General features: G+C 49.8%; 2 pseudogenes; one reads left to right on the top strand and one right to left on the bottom strand.

Annotated features, from left to right (window-relative positions):
• The first annotated feature begins 3,172 nt into the window (after positions 1–3,172).
• On the top strand, positions 3,173–6,518 carry LOC122690373 (annotated as a pseudogene).
• A 5,928-nt stretch (positions 6,519–12,446) lies between these two features.
• Positions 12,447–24,392, bottom strand: LOC122690374 (annotated as a pseudogene).
• Positions 24,393–25,638: the final 1,246 nt, after the last annotated feature.

Raw genomic sequence — 25,638 nt, forward strand, 5'->3', positions numbered from 1 at the left:
CCTCAGATATGCAGATGACACACCCTTATGGCAGAAAGCGAAGAAGAACTGAAATGCCTCTTGATAAAAGTGAAAGAGGCAAGTGAAAAAGTTGGCTTAAAAATCAGCATTCCAAAAACTAAGATCACTGCATCCGGTCCCATCACTTCATGGCAAATACATGGGGAAACGATGGAAACAATGACAGACTTTATTTTGGGGGGCTCCAAAACCACTACAGATGGTGACTGCAGCCATGAAATCAAAAGACTCTTGCTCCTTGGAAGAAAAGCTATGAGCAACCTTGACAGCATATTTAAAAGCAGAAATATTACTTTGCTGACAAAGGTCCATCTAGTCAAAGCTATGGTTTTTCCATTAGTCATGTATAGACGTGAGAGTTGGACTGTAAAGAAAGGTGAGTGCTGAAGAATTGATGCTTTTCAACTGTGTTGTTGGAGAAGACTCTTGAGAGTCCCTCGGAATATAAGGAGATCAAATCAGTCAAACCTAAAGGATATCAGTCCTGACTATTCAATGGAAGGACTGAAGCTGAAGCTGAAGCTGAAACTCCAGTATCTGACCACGTGATGCGAAGAACTGATTCATTGGAAAAGACCCTGATGCTGGGAAAGATCAAAGGTACAAGGGGATAGGCGACAGAGGATGAGATGGTTAGATGGCATCACTGACTCATTGGACATGAGTTTCAGTAAGCTCCAGGACTTGGTGATGTTCAGGGAAGCCTGGAGTGCGACAAGTCCTTGGGGTCGCAAAGAGTGGGACACAACTGAGCGACTGAACTGAACTGACCTGAAGTCAGCCAAGTGCGAAATCCCTGGCCATCTCTGTGTGGTTCCTGGAAGGAAAACCCAGGGAAAGGAAGCATGCCAAAGTGATGGGCACTGTGAACCTGTCCAACATGATGGGAGAACACAGAACACAGGGGCACATCACTCAGCTCTCCATGGGGAGAACCTCCAAACCCGCCCACCTCTTTACAGGTCGGTTCCCCTCACGAGCAAATCCAAGGACTGTATAACCTTCCAGGGTAAGTCACAGAGGTCGAAGAGGACATTGACTTGATTGGAGAGCAAATGAAAGAAAGTGACCAGGACAAAAAAAGAGGGGTGGTTACAAATTCCATTATTCTGGATAAGTAGACCTATAGTTCTGTATTTGTGCAAGTCTCCTTTAAGGTTTTGTGTGTGTTTGTGTGTGTGTGTGTGATATCAGAACTGGCTGGGCTGGGAGACGGAAGAATGGACACCAAAAACGTGAAAGAACTTGTGTAAAGGTCTTAGACCGTGGGGCAGCAGAAGCATGGAAGCCAGGGAAATGAGCCCAAGGATCTCACCGAGCAAGCAAGCTGTAAGTGGAATCAAGCTGCTGCACCCTGGATCCCTGCCAGAAAGGAAAGGCTGGAAGAAAGCAACTGGGGGTGGTCAGTGAGGATGCACAGAGTATGAAAAACAGAACGGGGTGGATTCCCAGGCACAGACGAGGCGGGGCCTACAGCTCTTGGATGCCCAGCTACAAAGACCTTTCTGTCCTTCTCAAGTGCAGGAACATTCCCCAGTATGACCAGGCACATGAACACACCTTGACTTTTTTGTAAGCTTTGGGAGACAGACAGGCACTGCAGCATAAGCAGCTGCTACCTGCAGAGTTTGCCAGTTTGAAACGTCATTCTTTGTATTTGCAGAACTCTTGGGTATCAGGACTATGCAAAGGATGGATTAGGTTGATTCTCTCACTGCTCCCAGCCCCACAGGGCTGGGGAGACAGGATAGGCTGCGAAGTGTTCTCATCTGGAGGCTAGATGAAAACAGAACAACTTGGAAAGGGCCTCTATATGGTAAATGGGCAGACTTCAGTTCGTCTAATACCAAAGAATCATGGCCCTTAATGCAGTGCTGTCCTTAATATCTCACTGGCTGGCATTGCAACAGGGTTCTGGGAGTTCCTTCATGCCAGCAAGAGCATGCTTTGTTTCTCCCTCTCTCCAAAGTGTGGCCAAGTCGCCTTAGTCCTGTGCAGTGTTCATGTCTATCATGCAAGGGAGGGAAGGACACCTGTCCCCTGCTGTGGTTCAGCAGACATTGCCTGTGTTCGCCTCTCAAGTTTGAGAAAGCATTCTTCAACTGTGTGGACTGACAAAGTCGCCTCTCCCTGGATGCAACTCACACAGGAGAGGGCTTTGGCTTCATGCCAAGGTTAAGGGTCTTTTCCAAGTTCTGTTGTCCAGAGATTGACAGAGGGCACCAACACCAGTTAGAGAGACAGAGTCAAACAGACAAAAGCCCCTTACTACACACACGGAAAGATGGGCAGGAAAACAGAAGCAGAGACAGACACAGAGAGAGCTCTGTGCCCTATGGCTCTGGTGCCCTGAGCAGTGGAGCTCAAATGTAGCAAACAGGTGGGTTTGTACCCGATCCACTATCATCCAGACAGCATCTGACTCTCTGTCCAATGGAGGGCAACTATCCAGCCACATTGAGCCCTTGCCTTTCATTGGACACATTGGGAAAGCTTTCAGTGGTTAAAGGTCCTGTGGGACACGGGAATGTGCTTTTTGGATATGGGAGCAGGGAACTCGTGGTTCGGATTTCCGGAGGCGAAGTCAATGGCTGTTGGCACCCGGGAGGTGCCAGATACAAGGCAGGGAAAATATGTGGACAGGCATGTTCACTGGAGCAAAGGCAGCCACATGTGGGCGCTGGAGCCCAGGACCCCCTGGAGCAATTCCCTCTGGGCTAGGGGCATGTCCCTGGAAGGTGCCTCCCACTACCTTCTCTGTGATTGGTCGAGATTTTGGCCCAGCAACCTGGGCGTGACTCACAGCTCCAGCAGCCTAGGGGGCCCGAGTGCCTGGGTGATTGGGGCTGGAATGCGCACCATGCCCCAGGCCATTCCCCACCATTTTCTTCAGTCTCAGAACACCCCCAGAAAGATGAAGCTATCTCCAGAGGGTGACTGCAGCCTGTGGACAGGCTGGGCATGCCACCTGCGATGTTGTCATGTCCAGTCCCTTAACTGCTGCCCCAGCTCGGGGTCAAGGCCAGGGCCACGTGAGAGTGAGACACAGCCAGAAGGCCAGAGCTGTGGAGGACTGTGGAACTTTGTAGTTGTGATCCCGGGTTCAGGGGGCAGGGCCCCTGCGACCTGCCAGCACCGTGGGGTCACAGGGATGTTGCAGGCACCAGGGGACGTTCCAGGCGAGGAGGTTGCTCTCTTCAGGGTGGAGGCGGTGTGGAAGTCGCGGACCTGGAGGGGGCAGAATTGGTGGGGATCGTGCTGCTGCTGGTTCCAGATGCTGGTGGTAGACATTATGTAGGAGATGGAGGTGGTGACTGACAAGGAGAAGGATCAGATGTCCTCGTAGGTGTGTGAGGAGAAGCCAAAGGAGTAGACCCAGGAACATTCAAGGCCAGGAGCCCCGAGTGAATGGCCTGCGCTGGAGGGACTAGAGATGCTGGCAGCCCTGCAGGTGGAGATGAGCTCTGGGAATGAGAAAGACCACAGGACCTGTGCTCCTATCAGGAGGAAGAACCAACAGAGGAAGAAGGCTGGAAGAAGTGCCATCATCCAGGGCATCCCTGGCTTCTGGGCCAAAGCCGTATCCTGACCTCCACTCCATGGGTTCGGCTTCTCAGGAGGAAGACATGGAGGAGGGGCAGGAGGAAGGTTGGGGAAGAGGGCACAGGCAAGGTGAGGGGGCTGAGGGAAGAGGGGCTGGTGGAGTGGCAGTCTCCAAAGCACCTTGAGAGGAGAGCCTGGGCAGGGCCATCACAGCTGTAGGTGTCAGAGGCATGACTCTTGGTGCCTCTTTTACTCCTGCATCTGAAGAGCAGATGCACAGGAGTCTCCTGACGGGGACACTATGTCAGGAGTTACCAGTGACAGTAGGCCAGAAGAACATTCCCAGAGAGCTTTCATAGCAATTGTGGATAATCCTGGAAAGTAGTAGAGACAGCAGAAGTCTCACAACCCGTCCCGGTCCATCAGAGCCCCTGAAGGTTTCCCCACGAGTGCAGTGCAGAAGCACGAGGGTGTCCACCCTTGTGGAGCTGGAAGGGACTGCTGTCCTTGTATGCTACGAGTGAAAGACGACTGCAGACACATCCTTGCCACCCCTTTTGAAGACAGGTAGCAGATGAGAGACCCAGGGTTTTCTTGCTAAACATACACACAGACACACAAGTATACCCACACACAACGTACACACTTGCCCGCAGACACGATGTGCCACAGAGACTGCCATTCTGACATTCTAAACAGTGACATGGCGCTACCCAACAAACACAGGCCAGGCAGAAATCAGGAGCAGTCAGAAACACTCTCCCTAGGCGGATGCACATAGCCTCATATGCAGAACACCACGGGGGACTGAGACTCATGAGCATGTCTGATGGTATGGCAGGGGATGGAGATATCGGTGGGGTGGCTGAGCATGAAGGAGTGCCCAGAGCCCTTGCAGATGCCTGTTTCAGTGTCCTTGTTCTGCCCCAGACAAGCCCTGTTGTTCGTGGCACTCCCTTGCCTGGCATGTGACATGACTGGCTCCTTGACGTAAAGCAGATTATGAACCACCCCCAGGTGTCCATCATTATCAGCAACCAAGACAAAGACTTGGTTAATGACATGATGGATTGGAAGCTCAGTGAGGGAGACTCCCATTCCAGCACTCTTGCCTGGAAAATCCCATGGATGGAGGAGTCTGGTAGGCTGCAGTCCATGGGGTCGGGAAGAGTCGGACACGACTGAGCAACTTCACTTTTCACTTTTCACTTTCATGCATTGGAGAAGGAAATGGCAACCCCGTCCAGTGTTCTTCCCTGGAGAATCCCAGGGATGGTGGAGCCTGGTGGTCTGCCGTCTATGGGGTCGCACAGAGTCAAACACGACTGAAGCGACGTAGCAGCAGCAGCAGCAGAGGGAGACTCAGAGGACCGGTGGGTAGAGGAGCTACATGGGGAAGGATGAGGGGGAATCATGTTATCCCTGTGCATGTGGTGTGAGCATTCGGAGAGGAGTAGCAGAAGCTGTTGATGCCTGCCTGGCAGGCAAGCTGAGGACCCTAGAAGCTTGCACCTTTTCCCTCTTCCTGGTCCTGAAATGTGCAGGAGCTGAGCCGTCCCTGGTCTCGCTGCAAGCTGATATTTTCCTTTTGGAACAACCCCTACTTGTGCAAGACAGTGATCATTAAGGAATACTACCTTGACATCGCTGGCACAACTTAGCTCCCAGTGCATTGTGAGTGGGTGGGGGAGGGAGTGCATGCTCCTCCTGCATGATCCTACCCTGTCTCCCCTGTATTCCTCCAGGATACAGGATTCCTCCAGGGTGCGTCATTCGCCTCTAGTCCACTAACTCTGGGATTACGAAAGGGGAGCTCCCAGCCATGGGCTGCACAGCAGCAGCCTTAACTTCCTCAACTGATTGTCAGACCACAACTGCCCAGGATCAAACAGGATTGCTGAGGTGGAGTCTCTCTGGGCCTCTGCAGAATTGGTGATTGGTATTAGAGTTCTTGGCTGCTCATGGGAGGGTCCGGAGCATGATCAGCCCAGTGCTGGCCTTGTTCGTGTTGCCAGCAGATCATCGACAAAGACTTGTTGATCAGTCCCCTGCAGCACTACCCAGGTAGAAGGTTCTGAAATGAGAGGTAACTGAGAGAAACATGGGTTGTGAGGGGATCAGAAGCTGGGCCCTGAAGGCCCAGCCGTGTAGAGGCCAGGACACTCGTTGCCCACATGGGGAATCTCAGGCTCATGCAGGCTGGATGTGGAGCCTTGGTTTGTGTCATGCACATAGACTGGATGATTGAGGACCTCATCCTCAAGTCACTTCGTGTCCAAGTCACACACGAAGCAGCTGTGCTTACAGCATGAGAGTCCTATGTGATTCTGATAGAGGCAGGGTTAATCAAGCTCGTTCATCAGAATCTTCCTTCCCTGGGTCCTGCCATCCACAGGCCTCCTGCTGCTCATTGAGTTTGAGGTTCCCTGGGTTCTTCACCCCCACCCCCTCTCCTGGGAAGCCCCACCAATTGCAACGGGCTTCTCTCTGGTGTCACATTGCACTTCTGTGCTGACTTTGGAGTCTTCTCTGAATTTCCACATCTGCCGCTTGGCCTCTCACCACCAACACACAGTCAAAGCTGGAAATGGCTTAAGACTGGCTGGTGATAATACTGAAGGGCTGGGGGAGGCAATGGAGAGGGACCCCAAAAGGGCAGGACATGGAGCCTACTAACATCATCTCCCACATTGCTGGAGACGGGCGTCTTCAGCTACTGAAACACCTGTGTTCCCTGTTTTGTGTTTATGTCCCTGTATCTTGCACAAGTGTGTGTACACAGGCGTGCTTGTGTTGCCTGTGTTTGTGCGTGTGTCTGGCCCGCTGCAGACACAGAGGTGAAGGTGACAGAACGTGAGACGTGGAGCAACCAGAAGAGCAGGCACGAGGCATCCACAGACTTGGGGAGACTGGTCAAAGTATCTCTGCAGTGCCCATTTCCAGGACAGAAGTGAGGAAAGGATGGCCAGTGACAACTGTCCTGCAAGTACCAGCTAATCACACAGACAGTATCTCCTGAACTTCTAGGCCATTGCACTGCAGTTGGTCTAGTCTGGTATTCTGCCCTCTCGTGGAGAAATAGAAGAATGCTTATGAATGTAATTTATAAAATCCAAATGTAATCTTTACATGTTGAAAAAGATACTGTACAACTTTATTAAAAATTAATACATACTCATAACAGAAAACCTAAAGTTGGTAGAAAAATACAAGGAAAGAAAAAAATCACCGCTGATATAATTTACCATTAACTCAGAATTCTGAGTTCCTGGGACAGGGAGATAAAAAGATGAGGGTGTGCTAGTTCTTTTAGTATAAAATTATCTTTTCTGCTATTTGAATGCCAACATAGAACTTGATTCTGATAAGTGATTCTTGCTTTCTTTACTTATTTTTCAGCCTCTAATTTTATAAATACCTAGTAATTTGACCCCCTGTTTAGAGACTGTTTGCTTCAAGGTTTTATGTTGTTGTTGTTTTTGCCATTTTTGCTATGATTAAAAAATTTTGCATGACGTGGCTACAGTAAATAGTGCTACAATGAACATTGGGGTGCATGAATCTTTTTGAATTAAGGTTTTCTCCAGGAAAATGCCCGGGAGTAGGTCATATGGTGATTATATTTTTAGTTTTTTAAGGAGCTGCTATAGTGTTCATCATAGTGTTGGTACCAATTTACATGCCCACTGACAGTGCAAGAGGGTTCCCTTTTCTCCACACCCTCTCCAAATTATTGCTTGTAGAATTTTTGATGCGGGCTATTTGGGCTGGTGTGAAGTAATACCTCATTGTAGTTTTGATTTGCATTTCTCTGGTAACTAGTGATGTTGAGCATATTTTCAAGTGTTTGTTGGCCATCTGTGTGTTTTTAGAAGAATGCCTATTTAGATCTGCCCATTTATTGACTGAGTTGTTTTTCTTTTTGTCATACTGGGCTACATGTGCTGTTTGTATATTTTGGAGAATAATGCCTTGATAACTAATGAGAACTATCTTCACACAGGTAACTGTCTTCAGTACTCTGTGGTGACCTAAATCGGAAGGAAATTAGGAGAAAAAAAAAAACACTTACAGTTGACTTACGTTGCTGTAAAGCAGGAAGTAACACAACATAGTAAAGCAACTTACATACTGTAGGCTCCACTTGTAGAAAGTTCTAGATCAGGCAAAACTAACCTCTTCTGAAAGAACTGAGAACAGGGGTTGCATGGGGTAAGGGCAGTGTGGGGATGGGGCCCAAGAGATTTTCAAGGATGATGGGAAAATATATTGCAGGGAAGATCGATATATGATTTATATGATATATATATACCATATGAGACATATGCCATATGAGACCATATTTATATGATATATATACCATATGAGATATACCAAATCTTGGTGAAATTGCATAAATACTTCTGCAATGTAAATGCCAAACAAGTTCTTCTTAAGTAGCTCCATGCATTTATAAATCTACTAGATACTGTCAAATTGTCCTTCAGAAAGCTGCATCACTTTATGCTTTCACAGCGATGCATGAACATTCATTTTCCAACCTCTGATCCTCAGTTTGGAGGAAATATTTGGTATCACTCAAAGCTTTCATTGAACTGTTGGCAATTTGCATTGTGAGAAATTGTATTCCATTATTGTTTTGGTTTGCATTGGAACTTCCCTGTTGGCTGAGATGGTGAAAGCATCTGCCTACAGTGCAGGAGACTCAGGTTCGATCCCTGGGTTGGGAAGATCCCCTGGAGAAGGAAATGGCAACCCACTCCAGTATTCTTGCCTGGAAAATCCCTTGGATGGAGGAGCCTGGTAGACTACAGTCCATGGGGTTGCAAAGAGTCAGACACGACTGAGTGACTTCACTTCTTTGATTACCAATTGGGTTAAAGATTTCCTCGTGCTTTTTGGTAATTTTTCTTATTTTCCTTCTAAGTAATTTGTATTTCTTTGTTTACTTCATGTTTGTCTTCTATTGGGTTTTTCATCATCTTTTCTTATTTTAATTTTTGAACTCTGCATAAATTAGCTAAATGCACACTTTGTCAGCTATCTACCAAATATTTCTCAGTTGTCATTTTATAATTCCTTGTTTATTATTCATTTACCCATGCAGAAACTTTTCTACAAAGTGCAAAATTTCCCTTTTTAGCTACTGGACAAAGATCACTCAAATTAAACAATTTAAATAACTGAGAAAAATTCCAAGGACCTAGAGAGTGTAGGTTGAAAGTTTGTGGGCAGGGGTAGCAACTCTCTTTGAGTTCACCTGTGTGCCTTTCCACATGTACTTTTCAATAAACTACCCTGAAATATATATATCTAGATATATATATATAATATGTATAAAGAGAAAAATGAAGTGGAGGCGGGTAGCTCCATGATGGGCCAAGATGAAGCCAGGACGGGTGGAGCTGCACCTGGGACTCCAAACAAAGGAGTCAGCCATAGTTTGGTCAGCCCTGTGAAGCCAGCAGGGACACGTCTCTAGAGCTGTGACTGGAGGACTCAGGGCGCCCCAGCAGTACTCAAAGCCAAGATCACCAGGAGGGGAGCACAAGCAGGACGATGATGCTGCACAGTAGGCCTGTCTCCTCTGGGCCACAGGAAAGGTGATGCTACTTTTACTATGGAAAATGTAGTCTGTGGATATTGGGAAAAGAACTTGGTCAGTGCACAGAGTGTGAAAAAGTAAGGAAAAACCATGACTACTTTCGCCACAGTGCATATTCTAGTCCATTTCTCCCCTTCATGTTTCAGCTCATATTTGTAAAGCTGGAATTAGACTTCATGTGCATTTTGGTTTGCTCTGTACATTCCCAAAGATTTTATTATAAAAATTTCCAAACATTCAACAAAGTGGAAAATTTTTCTAGCTAATACACAAAGACATCCCACCTTGATTCTACTGTAACCATTTTCCGTACTTCCTTTGTCACGCATCTATCCATTTTTCCATCCCTATATCCATCCATTAATCGATCTCACTCCTTGGTGCATTTTGTGGGAGATTGCAGATATCAGTATGTGTCTCTCTATTTCAGCAAGCCTCCCATCAAGTAGTGAGCTGTATTTGTTTACAGCAGTTTTCTTTGAAATGTAAGCTTTACATACAGTGAAATATACCAATCTTTTTTTCCCCAGTCATGTTCTATTTTAGTTGAAGATTAGTTGATTTACAATGTTGTGTTACTTTCTGCTTTACAGCCAAGTGATTCAGTTATGCACATATTTGTGCAATATGCATTCTGTGTGTGTGTGTGTATATATACAGATTCATTTATTTAATCCTTACACTGTGCCACGTGTGGGTTTAGTTCACTGACCAGAGATTGAACCTGCATCCCCTCAGATGGAAATATGGAGTCTTAACCACTGGACTGCCAGGAAAGTCCCATATATATTCTTTTCCATTATGATTTATCATAGGATACTGAATATACTTCTCTTTGCTCTACAGTAAGAACTTGTCCATCCATTCCATGTACTCCAGTGTATAGCTTTTAGCCCCAGTCTCTTACTCCATCCCGCCCCCAATTCTCTCTGCCTTAGAAGCCACAAGTCTGTTCTCTATGTCCATGAGTGTGTTTCTGTTTCATACATATGTTCGTTTGTGTCATATCTTCGATTCCACATTTAAGTGATATTTTGTGTTTGTCTGACTCACTTCACTTAGTATGATCATCCATCGGTCCATCCATGTTGCCTCAAATGGCCTTACTGTTGTAGCTGTACAGTTTCTTGCATCCTTTTTAAGCATACATAGAAGTATTCATCTGTGGTTATTTTGATGAATATATTATGAAAATGTGTTTAGTACACCACTCTTGGGATAATATGTCCATTTTGAGGCTGTATTAGGGTTTTATATGAATGTATGTGTCAGTCAGTTCAGTTCAGTCCTTCAGTCATGTCTGACTCTTTACGGCCCCATGGACTGTAACATGCCAGGCCTCCCTGTCCATCACCAACTCCCCGAGTCTATTCAAACTCAGATTCATCGAGTGGGAGATGCCATCCAACCATTTCATCCTCTGTCGTCCCCTTCTCCCACCTTCAAACTTTTCCAGCATTAGGAACTTTCCAGTGAGTCGGTTCTTCACATCAGGTGGCAAAAGTATTGGAGTTTCAGCTTCAACATCACTCCTTAGGAATATTCAGGCTGATTACCTTTAGGATTGACTGGTTTGATCTCCTTTCAATCCAAGCACTCTCAACAGTTTATGTGGGTATGAATAAAAATTTATTGTGCTTATGCTCCCCTCATGTGGAGAAATATAAGAATGCTTAAGAATGGAATTTATAAAATCCAGGTGTATTCTATCATATGTGTATATGGTTATGCATATATATTTACTGTGCTTATGCTGCCCAATCTTAGACAAAAGGAAGAATCCTTATGGGTGTCATTTATAAACTGAAAATTGATTCTTTACATGTTGAAAAGGAAGGGAAGTGACTTGCTGACCTCGTAAAGCATAAGGGTATGGCCCCCTAGAGAGGCATGCATATAGGGGTGCTCAGGGGCTCTGGAGGAGACAACTGCGAGTCTTCAAAATGGCAAACGACAGCTCCAAGTGGAGCAAGGGCAGGTATATTCAGTGCATTCTCCCAGACTGAAGACAGGGGTTTCCGACTGGAAACTGTAAAACTTGGAGAGCTACCTGAACACTGAGAAGAGAAGGTAGGATGGAAGTTTTCTGGTAGGTGGCCCAGAATTAAATGGTCTTCAAGGTGGTTTAAGACCTCAAACACAGCCTAATTATCAAGGAGTGATTTAAGGCCAGATATTAAAGACTAGATAATGGTGAAAGGTGAGAGAGAAGAGAAAGGGAAGCCTGAATATTGTGGCTGTGAACCAAGGTTTGGAGGAGACACACTACCCCTGCCATGTGACACATCAGTGTAGAGTCAGAGAGATGAAGATGGCAGGTGAGTTTCATGGGCTCATAAGGGGCATTTAAAATGCCTCTTTTATCCCACCAAACCATCTTAATTTCTCCCCATCCTCCCCTAGAGGTGTCAGAATGGGCCTTTGTGATGTCAAGTCTCACCCAGGGTCATCATTGGTTGGGGAAGTGACTTGCTGACCTCATAATGTATAAGGGTGTTGCCCCCTGGGGAGGGATATATATAGGGGTGCTCAAGGGTCCCTCAAATTCCCCATCCCAAATCTCCCACACTCTCATCATCCCCCTCAAATTACCCCCACCCCAAATCTCCTACACTCTCATAATCTATCATATTCCCCCACCCCAAACCTCCCACCCCATCACCAGTTGTGGAAGTCTGTATTGAGGCTCTGACCTGAGCCCAACTCATTGCCAGGCCCAAGAGGCTGACCATTCTCTCCCAGGACAGACAGGTGAGCCCCTGACTCAGCGCCTGCAGCTTCCAGCTCCTGCAGCATGAGGCAGTGAGCACACAGGGGCATTCCTGGGGTGGGGATGAAAGTGCAGAGACAGGGGCTGGAGCCACCTGCCGGGGGCCAGTCCTCTGCCTGTTGCCCCCTGTGGACATCCTTGGAAGCGGGGTGGGGAGAAGGAGATGGGTGGGAAGGAGACTCCATACAGCTCTGGGCCCTGAGACTGCACTTCCAGTAGCAAGTTGGACTGTGTACCTGCGTCAGGGGGCTGACCATGAGCAGTGTAAGGCTATGGCTTGACCAGGGATGGCCAGGCTCTTTCCTGATCAGAGCATTGAGCCAGGACAAGGCAGGGTCAACATAGGCCATTAGAGGATGGGACCCACGAGAGGGGAATGAGGGAGGCAAAAACGGTCTGAGCCAGGAACGGGAACGCATGCTTTTGAGTTTAGCTCTGCTGGGAAGTGTCCCTTGACTCCTTTCCCCTGCCCGGGATCTCAGGGCCACCAGCTCTAAGTCAGGACACTTAGAGGCCGTCCAGAGGCCACAGGGTCTGTAGAGGTGAGAGCTGATGGGTGAGGGGAGGGCCCTGGGCTCCTGGCAGGGGGAGTCCTAACCGGGACACAGGCCAAGTGATGCAGGAAGTTGCCCTCGGGGCAGTGACAGCCCTCCTCGCAGCTGGCGGAGAAGTAGCCCACCAGCCCGGTGAAGTGGGCCCATGAGAAGGGGCACCCCTCACCAGGCAGGCACTCGCGGTACACACCCCCGGCCGGGCAGCCTGCCTCTGAAGTGAAGTCGCTCAGTTGTGTCCAACTCTTTGCAACCCCATGGACTATAGCTCAAGTGGAGCCCAAGGCTCTTCCGTCCATGGAATTTTCAAGGCAAGAGTACTGGAGAGGGTTGCCATTTCCTTCTCCAGGGGATCTTTCCGACTCAGGGATCGAACCTGGGTGTCCCACATTGTGGGAAGACGCTTTACTAGCTGAACCCTGAATTAGCACCCCGGCCACACCGCCCTCACGGCCTGCTCTGCCCACCTCCTCTCACCCCAGTGCCCATCCCCTCCAGTGGCCCCCGAGTCATGCAGACCACACCCTCCCTGGGCCAGACCCTAGGACACGCCTGCTCCTACAGTCTCCCCTGCCCTGCAAATCCGCCTGCTTCCTCCTCTGTTTGCCCACCACTGGCCTGGGTGAGGGGTGGCATGTGGCGGATTGGGTGGGAGAGGTCAAAAGGCAACCTGGGAGTCAGGGTTAAAGGCCAGGATGGGGATCAGGAGTGAAGTCAGAGTGCCCAGACAGGGCCTGGGCCGGTGCTCACCTCTGCAGACCTGGGTGCAGCAGGTGGGGCTCTGGCGGGCAGGCCCCGGGCAGCTGCTCCCGTCTGCCACAGGTGACACTACATTCCTCCCAGGAGCCCCGCACCCCCGGCTCGGGGCAGGCAGGTACCGCCTGGCACTGCAGGATGCCCACCACACAGGTGCTGGGGATAAAGGCGGGGCTTCAGAAGACAGGGTCCTGCCTGCTTCCCCCGGGGTCCCTCCTGCCCAGCTGGCAGCCCATGCCTCCCTGGTGCTCTTGGCTCACCAGTTGTCACACAGCCCCGCCATCACCTCTCCAGCCTCCAGGCTCTCCCAGGAGCTGAGCCCAGACCCCACGGAGTGACTCTGGTTCTCAGGGATCCCTGAGGGCACAGGAGCGGGGCGGGTGCTTCAGATGGCTCAGCCAATCACCAACCCTGCTCAGGGCTCTACCCCACTGTCTCCATCCACAGCGACCAGGGTCCTGGTGGGTGGAGGACACAGAAGCCCCAATGGGCACCAGCCCTGGGACACAGGAGTTGCCCATTCCCATCCTACAGTCCCAGGCTGGCCCCTGTGGGCAGAGTGGAAGGGGCCAGGTGGGAGGGCACTGCTGTGCTTGTGGGGGGCGGGTTGGGGGAGACACTAACCCATGCCTCTGGGCTGGTACAGGCAGCAGCCCTGGGCCAGTGGACGGGGGAGGGGGGCACACAAAGGCCATCCTGGGACAGCTGGCCTGGGGGTCACCCACAGCTGGGCTGCTGGCAGCCTGTTGAGTCTGGCTGGCACACGACCTCGGGGAGACAGGTCCTCGCAGGAGTGGAGGCAGGGCTGCCCATAGGGGAGAAGACCCTGGCTACCTGCAGTCTGCAGCAGGAGGGAAGCAGAGCGGGTAGGTTTGGGAGGGGGTCCATCCTGAGGCGGGAGGTCCCGAGAGTTGAGTGACCAGCCCTCCTGTCATGCCCACCACCTGCTAGGACCTTCACTCGCCCAGTTCCACAGGCTGAGTGCCCTAAGGGCTCTCCCTCAAAGGAAGTGGCATGCATGTGTGTATGCAGGGGCAGAGGAGGGTCAGATGCAGGGGGTCAAAGCTCAGAGGTAGCATTTCCCTAGCCTTACAAGCCATCACCACCACCCACCATCTCCACAGAAGTCCTCACCTGTGCACTGAGTGGAATTGCCCTGGCAGGGTCGACTCTGCCTGTGACCCCCAGGGCAGGGCCGGCCTCCCTCAGAGGTGGGAGGCCAGCTGCATGCTCGGCTGTGATGGGACTGCCCCAGGCATACGTCACAGGGAGACCACGGTTCCCTCAGGCTCCAAGCTTCGTCCACTGTGGCAGGAATACAAAAGCACCCCTTTGCCTTGGGAGGCCCAAGAGGTTCCAGCCCCCTGGGATTGAAGCCCCCCAGTGGGACGTCTCACCTGGGCACTCGGGGGGGGGGGGGGGCTGGCACAGGTCTCCCTCTGATGCTGGGCCCCTGCCTCCCCCGCCTGCCTGGGGCTCGGGCCCCCCCCCCCCATGCTGTGGCGGTGGACAGCTGCAGGCCCTGGAGCGGGTCCTCGTCTGGGCCCAGCAGGGCTGGGAGCATGCTGTCCACTCCAACCATGGGCATCAGGCGCCAGGCACTGTGGGGGTGAATGGTGAGCCCTGGGGTGCAGCCATCCCACCCCCAGTCCCAGCCCTCACTGCACCCCCAGACTGCTTCTCCTCACCTCGTTCTGAGCGTGGTACATACCTGGGCAAGGCAGGTCTGTGCAGGTGAACCGGCCTCGAAGCAGGTGCTGGGTGGGGCACGCAGGCACAGAGAGAGGGCAGCTCACTCGTGCCGTGCCCTCCACATATGCCCCTCCCCATCTGCCTCCCCTTCCCCTCTACTGCACCTCCACTGTCCTCTGAGGTCTCAGTCCCCCTCCCCACTCTTCAGCACCTCCAGACCCTGCTCCCTGACACACCCAAGGCACTCTCAGGTATCTTACAGACTTGGTCCTATGGGGAAGTGTCCACAGGTCATCTGCAGCTGAAGGAGGCCAGACAGCAGGAGGAAGCACCACATCACCACCCCCTGCCCTCTCAAAGCACACGTCCAGATCTCTGAAGTCTCCCAGACCCCCAGAGCTGGCTGGCTCAGTTTCCCCATCTGTCAGACCAGGGGTTAGGGTACCTGCCACATCTTCTCAGGACTTATGGGCGCCTAGCCTGCCTAGCCTGCATCATCTGAGACTGGGGGAGCTTGGGTGTGTGAGACACGGAGTGGACTAGCCCTGCCCTCACCCGTGGCATCCTGCCTGCACGCCCCACCCCCGGCCCTCACCAGTAGTTGCAGCCATCAGGCCTGACCAGCTGGGCGCCCAGACAGTGCTGCTTCCCAGTCAGCTCCAGGTCCAGGCAGCTACAGTGACTGGACTGCATGCAGATGGTGCCCTTGGCACTCAGCACCTGGCCTGGGGGACAGTAACAGCCGGGATGGCAGCACCAAACGCAGTGCTGGGGGACAAGGAAGGGAGGGCCTGGGTCAGTGGAAAGCGGGGGGCCCAAGGGGACTGCTGCAGGATGAAGTGGGCACCTGGGAGCCACGATAAAGTGAATAAGGAGGCTGTGGGGGCCAGAGAGGGGGGAAGTGCAATGCTCCGGTTGATAGCTGTCTTTTCTAAACAGTTTATGTCGAGTCTCCACTGGAGTTTCTCCTCCAGGGGAGTGGGGAAGGGACAGCCTGCGAGGAGCTTCCCTGAATGGAGTATCCACCAGACGTTGGGCCCCATGGAGGTTTGAATGGGGACCGAGGCAGATCTCCTAGGATGGAGGGAGCCAGGGACCGGAAAGCTGGAGGGAGCAGTGGGCGTTTGGGAAGGTGCTGGGGCTCCCTGGGAGAGGCTGGGACCACGCACCATGTCCTGGTCCTCCTGCCTCCGTGTGGAGCCTCCAGTCCTCCTTGGACAGGCCCGAGCAGGGCTTCTCAAAGCGCCGTCCCTTCGCCCTAGCTGTTTGCTCCAGCATCTTTTGACACGGGACCACTTCCTTGCCACTGCGCAGGCGCCACTCGACCATGCCCCCTCGCCGGAGGCCGGCCTGGATTCCTCTCCATGGTCCTGGACTGGCCCCGTGCTCCAGAACAGGCGTGCGCCCTCGCGTGCGCACAGGGTCAAGGTCTGCACACCAACGCGCCCCACGTGGGGGGTTTCGGATGATCCACCAAGAGGACTTCCCTTTTCCTGTGTGTTCCTGCTGTTTCTATCATAAAACATGTCAACCGAGAAACATATATGCGGTAAGGATGACAAGGGCTGCCGGATGAGGCTCACTCCCGCTGCTCTCCAGGAGCCAGGCTGGCTGGGCGCTGACCCCTATCCTTCCCACCAACTGCGGACGGCCCCAGCTCAGAGGGACCACACTCTGCCATCTGGCAACGTGACCATCAGGAGCCCAGACTCATCACGAGGTCATCGTAGGAGCAAGGGCAAGGAGGACCACGGGCCCATTCAATTGTGGTGCTGTTGGTCACTGCTGGGGGGAGGGCACTGAGTGTGTAGACAGCTGTGCAGGTCACTCCCCGACCCCCCACCTCCCTGCTGGCCTCCCCAGAATGCTCCCCACAGCTTTCTCACCTCTCCTCCTTGACCCCCATGGCCGTCCCTGGCAGGTACCTGGGCACGGTAGAGCCTGGCAGGCCGCCCCCTGCATCCGAGGCCCTTTTGCAGTACTCCCCCAGACCCTGGGGTGGGGGCTGGCCACAGGCTCGGGTCTGGCTCTGGAGACCCACCCCCTACAGCTCCGGCTACAGCTGGACCAGGGTCCCCAAGGGATCCAGCTTCCAGCTCCTGGGGAATAGAGGAGGAAGCAGTCGTGAGGGGCTGGGCTTGGCTGGGGCAAGGCGGTAGGCACGTCTGGGCTCCATGGGACTCAGGGTCACACTCCCGCAGGAGGCAAGGCTCTTCCTCTGCCTCGGGGCCTGGGCAAAGAGGGGTCACCGAGGCCAGCAGGGGCAGCGGGGCCACGCTGGATGGTGCCCCGCTGGGGGCCCAGTGCAGAAGCGGTGTCTATGGTGCTCGGCTGGGCCACAAGAGGCAGAGCACTCCCTCCATGGGGTCCAGGGTGACCATGTGGGCTGACCTGGGGTGCTCAGCAGGGAGCGGCAGAGAGGACAGCAGAGGCTGAAGGGGCCCAAAGGGCGGGGGTGGGCAGAGTGCGGTGCAGAGGACAGCCCAACCCCTCCCTGCTCCCGCCCCTCCAGAGGGCTTTCCTCCCCAGTGCTACCCCCCACCCCTGCACAGATGCACTCTGGCGGGGCTGGGGAGGGGGGTGAAGTCAGGAGACGCCCCCTTCTCACCCTCCTCACAGTGCCAGGAGGTGCAGTTAGTGACACGAGCCCAGAGACAGAAGAGCTGGTGGAGAAGCAGCAGACGGTGGGGGCACTCTTACAGGCTGAACGTGTCCCCGCAAATTCATATGTTGGAGCCCTAATGTGTGAGCATGACTGCAGAATTGTGACCTTGTTTGGGGAGGGGGGTCTTTGCAGAGATGATCAAGTTAAAATGGGGCCATTAGGGTGACCCAAACCCAGTATGACTGGTGTCCTTCTACAAAGGGGAAATCGGGACACAGGTGCAGACAGAGGGGATATGAAGACCCAGGGAGGAGATGGTTAGGTGAAGCAGGAGTGAGGGATGCCACCACAGGCCAGGGGAGGCCAGGAATTGCCCACAAACTCCCCAAGACGAGGGGGGCTGGGAAGAGCCCCAGCAGACGGAGACGGGTGGGAAGAGTGAGACTGGTGAGGAGGGGGCAGGCAAGCTGCACACGCAGGTTTGGCTCCAAAGAGGTGCACACTGTGCCTGTGGGAGGGGGCATCTCTGTGGCCCATGGAGGCCAACACCCTCCCTGCCCCCCATGCAGAGGAGAGACAGAGGGTCCTCGGGGTCATGGGGCCATTGCAGGGGGCGGCAGCCTCACCAATTCTCACATGGAAGAAGCATAAAACAGCCTGGGGGGTGGAGGCGTCCCCCGTGGGTACAGGGGCAGTCCCTGGAGCAGACCACTGCCAGTATTCCAAATTGCAAAAGACAGCTCCAAGTGGAGCAAAAGCATGTGTATTCACTGAATCCTCATAGCCTGAAGACAGGGGTTTCCAGCTGGAAACAGGAAAACTGAGGAGAGCTATGTGAACACTGAGAAAAGAGGTGGGATGGAAGTTTTCTGGTAGGTGGCCCAGAAGTAAGTGGTCTTCAAGGTGCTTTAAGACCACCTTGTACGAATAAAGCAGACACTTGAACACAGCTTAATTATCACGGAGGGATTTTAGGCAAAATATTAAAAACTAGATAATGGTGAGAGAAAACAGAATGAAAGCCTGAATACTGTGGCTTTGAAACCAGTTTCGGAGGAGACATGCTACCACTGCCATATGACACATTAGTGTTGAGTCAGAGAGATGAAGAACACAGGTGAGGTTCGTGGGCTCATAAGGGGCACTTAAAATGCCTCTTTTATCCCACCAAACCATCTTAATTTCTCCCCATCCTACCCTAGAGGTGTCAGGAAGGGGCTTTGTGATGTCAAGGCTCACCCAGGGCCACCATTGGTTTGGGAAGTGAATTGATGACCTCATAAAGCATAAGGGTGTGCCCCCTTGGCAGGGGTATATATAGGGGTGCTCAGGGGCTCTGGAGGAGACAGCAGCGAGTCTTCAAAATGGCAAAAGACAGCTACAAGTGGAGCAAAGGCACGTGTATTCACTGAATTCTCAGCCTGAAGACAGGGGTTTCAGACTGGAAACTGGAAAACTGAGCAGAGCTATGTGAACACAGAAAAGGAGGTGGGATGGAAGATGTCTTATAGGTGGCCCAGAATTAAATGGTCTTCAAGGCGCTTTAAGACCACCTTGTAGGAAAAATGTGGAATGATCCTCATTTCCACAGACACTTGAATACAGCCTAGTCATTAAGGAGGGATTTTAGGCAAGATATTAAAAACTAGATAATGATGAAAGGTGAGAGAGACAGAATGAAAGCCTGAATACTGTGGCTTTGAAGCCAGGTTTGGAGGAGGCACAATACCCATGCCATGTGACACAGCATTATGAAGTTAGAGAGATGAAGATGGCAGGTGAGTTTCATGGGCTCATAAGTGGCATTTAAAATGCCTCTTTTAGGTCTAGCTTGTCCATTGTGTTATTAGTTTGTGTTTCCTTGTTAATTTTCTGTTTAGTTGATCTACCCATAGGTGTGAGTGGGGCATTAAAGTCTCCCACTATTATTGTACTATTGTTAATTTCCCCTTTCATACTTGTTAGCATTTGCCTTACACATTGTGGTGCTCCTATGTTGGGTGCTGCTGCTGCTGCTAAGTCGCTTCAGTTGTGTTCGACTCTGTGCGACCCCATAGACAGCAGCCTACCAGGCTCCTCCGTCCACGGGATTTTCCAGGCAAGAGTATTGGAGTTGGTTGCCATTGCCTTCTCCGATGTTGGGGGCATATATACTTATAATTGTTATATCTTCTTGAATTGATCCTTTGATCATTATGTATGTCCTTCTTTGTCTCTTTTCACAGCCTTTATTTTAAAGTCTCTTTTATCTGATAGGAATATTGCTACTCCTGCTTTTTTGTGGTCTCCATTTGCATGAAATACATTTTTCCAGCTAGCCCTTCACTTTCAGTCTGTATGTGTCCCTTGTTTTGATGTGTGTCTCTTGTAGACAGCATATATTGGGGTCTTTTTTTTTATTTATTCAGCCAGCCTTTGTATTTTGGTTGGGACATTCAACCCATTTACATTTAAGGTAATTATTGATAAGTATGGTCCCGTTGCCATTTACTTTGTGATTTTTGGTTCGAGTTTACACACCCTTTCTGTGTTTCCTGTCTAGAGAAGATCCTCAAAGCTATGTTGCACAAATCAACGAAGCTATAAGTTGGTTCTTTGAGAAGATAAATAAATTTGACAAACCATTAGCCAGACTCATCAAGAAACAAAGGGAGAAGAATGAAATCAACAAAATTAGAAATAGAAATCGAGAAATCACAATAGACAACACAGAAATAGAAAGGATCCGAAGAGACTACTATCAGCAACTATATGCCAATAAAATGGACAACTTGGAGAAAATGGACAAATACTTAGAAAACTATAACTTTCCAAAACTGAATCAGGAAGAAATAGAAAATAACAGACCATCACAAGCACAGAAATTGAAACTGTAATCAGAAATCTTTCAGCAAAAATAAGCCAAGAACCAGACGACTTCACAGCTGAATTCTACCAAAAATTTAGAGAGGTGCTAACACCTATCTTACTCAAACTCTTCCAGAAAATTGCAGAGGGAGGTAAACTTCCAAACTCACTCTATGAGGCCACCATCACCCTAATACCAAAACCAGACAAAGATGCCACAAAAAAAGAAAACTACAAGCCAATATTACTGACTAACATAGGTGCAAAAATCCTTCACAAAATTCTAGCAAACAGAATCCAACAACATCTTTAAAAGATCATACATCATGACCAAGTGGACTTTACCCCAGGAATGCAAGGATTCTTTAATATCTGCAAATCAATGTAATACACCATATTAACAAATTGAAAGATAAAAACCATATGACTATCTCAATAGATGCAGAGAAAGTCTTTGACAAAATTAAACATCAATATATGATAAACTCTCCAGAAAGAAGGAACAGAAGGAACATACCTCAACATAATAAAAGCTATATATGACAAACCCAGAGCAAACAGTATCCTCAATGGTGAGAAATTGAAAGCATTTCACCTAAAGTCAGGAAGAAGACAAGGGTGCCCACTCTCACCACTACTATTCAACATAGTTTTGGAAGTTTTGGCCACAACAGAGTAGAAAAAGAAATAAAAGGAATCCATAATGGAAAAGAAGAAGTAAAACTCTCACTGTTTGCAGATGACATGATCCTCTACATAAAAAAAAACCCTGAAGATTCTACCAGAAAATTACTAGAGCTAATCAATGAATATAGTACAGTTGCAGGATATAAAATTAACACACAGGAATCCCTTGCATTCCTATACACTAACAATGAGAAAACAGGAAGAGAAATTTGGGAAACAATTCCATTCACCATTGCAATGAAAAGAATAAAATACTTAAGAATATATCTACCTAAAGAAACAAAAGACCTATATATAGAAAACTACAAAACACTGATGAAAGAAATCAAAGAGGACACAAACTGATGGAGAATTATACCATGTTCATGGATTGGAAGAATCAATATAGTGAAAATGAATATATTACCTGAAGGAATCTATAGATTCAATGCAATCCCTATAAAGCTACCGACAGTATTTTTCACAGAGCTAGAACAATAATTTCACAATTTGCAAGGAAATACAAAAAAACCTTGAATAGCCAAAGCAATCTTGAGAAAGAGGAATGGAACTGGAGGAATTAACCTGCCTGACTTCAGGCTCTACTACAAAGCTACAGTCATCAAGACAGTATGGTACTGGCACAAAGACAGAAATATAGATCAGTGGAACAGAATAGAAAGCTCAGAGATAAATCCATGCACCTATGGATACCTTATTTTTGACAAGGGAGGCAAGAATATACAATGGAGAAAAGACAATATCTTTAACAAGTGGTGCTGGGAAAACTGGTCAACCACTTGTAAAAGAATGAAACTAGAACACTTTCTAACACCATACACAAAAATAAACTCAAAGTGGATTAAAGATCTAAACATAAGTCCAGAAACTATAAAACTCCTAGAGGAAAACATAGGCAAAACACTCTCTGACATAAATCACAGCAGGATCCTCTATGACCCACCTCCCAGAATAATGGAAATAAAAGCAAAAATAAACAAATGGGACCTAATTAAACTTAAAAGCTTTCACACAACGAAGGAAAGTATCAACAAGGTGAAAAGACCACCTTCAGAATGGGACAAAATAATAGCAAATGAAGCAACAGACAAAGGATTAATCTCAAAAATATACAAGCAACTCCTGCAGCTCAATTCCAGAAAAATAAATGACCCAATCAAAAAATGGGCCAAAGAACTAAACTGACAGTTCTCCAAAGAAGACATACAGATGGCTAACAAACACATGAAAAGATGCTCAACATCACTCATTATCAGAGAAATGCAAATCAAAACCACAATGAGGTACCATCTCACGCTGGTCAGAATGACTGCTCTCCAAAAATCTGCAAAAAATACATGCTGGAGAGGGTGTGGAGAAAAGGGAACCCTCTTACACTGTTGTTGGGAATGCAAACTAGTACAGCCACTATGGAGAACAGTGTGGAGATTCCTGTAAAGAGTGGAAATAGAACTCCCATACGACCCAGCAATCCCACTGCTGGGCATACACAATGAGTAAACCAGAATTGTATAAGACATTTGTACCGCAGTGTTCATCGCAGCACTGTTTACAGTAGCTAGGACATGCAAGCAACCTGGATGTCCACCAGAAGATGAATGGATAAGAAAGATGCAGTTCATAAGTACGATGGGATTTTACTCAGCTATTAAAAAGAACACATTTGAATCAGTTCTAATGAAACTGGAGCCTATTATACAGAGTGAAGTAATTCAGAAAGAAAAACACCACTACAGTATATTAATGCATATATATGGAATTTAGAAAGATGGTAACGATGGGTCTATATGTGAGACAGCAAAAGAGACACAGAGATAAACAACAGACATTTGGACTCTGGGGGAGAAGTCTAGGGTGGAATGATTTGTGAGAATATCTTTGAGACATGAAACTACCATATATGAAATAGATTGCCAGTCCAGGTTCGATGCATGAGAGAGGGTGCTCAGGGCCAGTGCACTGGGATGACCCAAGGGGTGGGATGGGGATGGAGGTGGGAGAGGTTTCAGGATTGTAAACACATGTACACCTGTGGCTGACTCATGTCAATGTATGGCAAAAACCACTACAACATTGTAAAGTAGTTAGCCTCCAATTAAATAAATATATTTTAAAAAAAGAAAAGCAAAAAAAATTTGCCAATTTAGATGAAATTAAGAAATTCCTTGAATGACACAAATTCCCAAAACTAGCTCAAGAAGAAAGTGAAAACCCTAAATGTCCCTAAATCAAAGACATGGAACAGAAAACTCCAGGCCCATGTGACTTAACTAGTGAATGCTGTGAAATATGTAAAGGAGAAATATCACTAAGCCCATACAATTTCTTTCAGAAAGGAGAGGAGGGGAAACACTTCTCAAATTATTTTATGAGGCCAGCCTTACAAAATACCAAAACCAGATGAAGACATTGCAAGAAAAGACAACCACAGACTAATATTCTTCACTAAGTTAAGCACAAAAAATGAAATGTTAACAAATGTAACCCAGCAATACATAGAGCATTATGACCAAATGAGATCTATCCAAAGAATGAAAGATTGGTTATGCATTAAAAAATCATACACCAGTGTTATTCATCATAATAAAACACAGGAGAAAAACCATATGATCATTTCAATAGATGCTGTAAAATAATTTGACAATATTCAACAACCACTATGATAAAAACTGTCAGAAAACTAGGACTACAGACAGACTTTCTCAATCTGATCAAGGTAACCTACAAAACTCCTACAGCTAACATGATAATGGAGAACAATTTAATCCCTCCAGTGGGGGTGGGGAAGGCTACTCGCCTTGGACTTGGAGGGCTGCAGAGAGGCCTATCCAGCCAGGGGGTGGGGATCAAGTGGCCTGATTGAAGTACCTGCCCCTTCCTCGGGCAATGGACCTGGTCCAGTCACCTCCCATGGCACCAGTGGTTCCCTGGTGGATGCACAGCACCTCCCAGGAAGTGGTGCTCCAGGCCCATCATCAACGCTGGCTGTACTGTGTCTGTTGACTTGAACCGCTTCCAGACCAGAAGTAGACCAGTACCCAGCAAGCCAGCAGACACAGCGTCACTGCCCAGTTGAGGGCCCCCGGCACCTCCAGCCCTCTGGAGAGCTGGAAGACTTTGTTCCTGGAGAGGGAAAGCCCGTGAGAGTTGTGCCTGCAGAGGCCAGGAGACTGGGTTTGTCCTGGGTGACACTGCCCTTCCGGCAGCCTTTGAGTGCCTCTGGTCCCACCGGTGCTTCTGGTGGGGCTGGGGTGAGTCCCCAGCCTGGAGTCCCTGCAGTCTGTGTGCCTGGAGCCCCAGGTGGCCCTGCCCCATTCCGTTCCCAGTGAGTTCAACAGCAGTCCCCGCTTCCCTCCCCATGCGGCCAGCACAGCCCGCTCCGCATCCCTAGTCTCACGACTCCAGGACTGAGTCCCCATGCACCGCCATGGGAAGGCACCTGCACATGAACACAAGCACACACAGATGCCAATGTTCATGTCTCTGACCTGTGCTCTCTTTTACACACACACACACAGACACTCATGTGCATGCACCTGACCACATGCTCTCTCTCTCTCACACACACACACATGTGAATGCCCATTTGCAAGCACCTCCACAAACACACATGCACACGCCTGTGTGCACACACCTGTGCACACGCACTCTCTCACACACTTACATGCACATGGGCTAGCACCTGTGCACTGACACTCTCTCTGTCTCTCTCAGGCACGCGCACACACACACACACACACACACACACACATGCACATCAGATATCCATGTGCATGCACCTGCTCATGTGCACATGGACACACACGGACACACACACGTGAGCTACGTGTGGGACACCAGAGGGACAGACCGGCCCTGACCCAGGATGCCCGACTCCCTTCCGGAAGTTGATGACAAGGACCTGCGCTCAGCAGGACGCTCACCTGTGAGCATGGCCAGGTTGGCAGCAGTGCAGTCTTGGAGGTGCACAGGGACCGGTGCTCACTTGGGGTTTGCAGGCTTGGACCGGAAACAGTCAAGTGCCCTGAAGAGTGGGGTGGGGTCTGTTTGAGCATGCGCACTGAGGAGCTGCCCCCACACTAAAGGGTGGAGCGCCACCCAGAGGCCTCACGGCTGAGCTGGTTACCAGGTTTCTGGGCCTGACACAGGGCTGACTCACAGGGCACAGACCACGTGGGTGTGCGTCTGCACATGTGCATTGGGGCAACATGGCGCACGAACACGTGAAGCTTCTGCAAGGGGCGCCCATTGCCCGAGAGCCTGCAGTCATCGCGGGAACCAGTGGTCGGTGGGAACCAATCCTGTGGCAGGAACTGGGTGTGTATGTGTAGGCGCTCTGCTGATGCTGAGCTGACGGTCTCACTACAGGGTTAGGATCTGTAGGGAGGGTTCAGTCTTTCCGGACGTGGAGGTAGGGGGAGAGCGGTTTAAGATGGAGTCCGAGGCACAAGATGGAGGGGCCACGAGGGCAGCCGATGAAGATGCAGGTGCCAAGGCCTTTGCAGCGGGTATAGCACGTGGCAGCCAAGGTGTGCCTGGTGGTGCTAGTGGCCGCGATGGC

This window comes from Cervus elaphus, chromosome X (genome assembly GCF_910594005.1).
Source record: "Cervus elaphus chromosome X, mCerEla1.1, whole genome shotgun sequence".
NCBI lineage: Eukaryota > Metazoa > Chordata > Mammalia > Artiodactyla > Cervidae > Cervus > Cervus elaphus.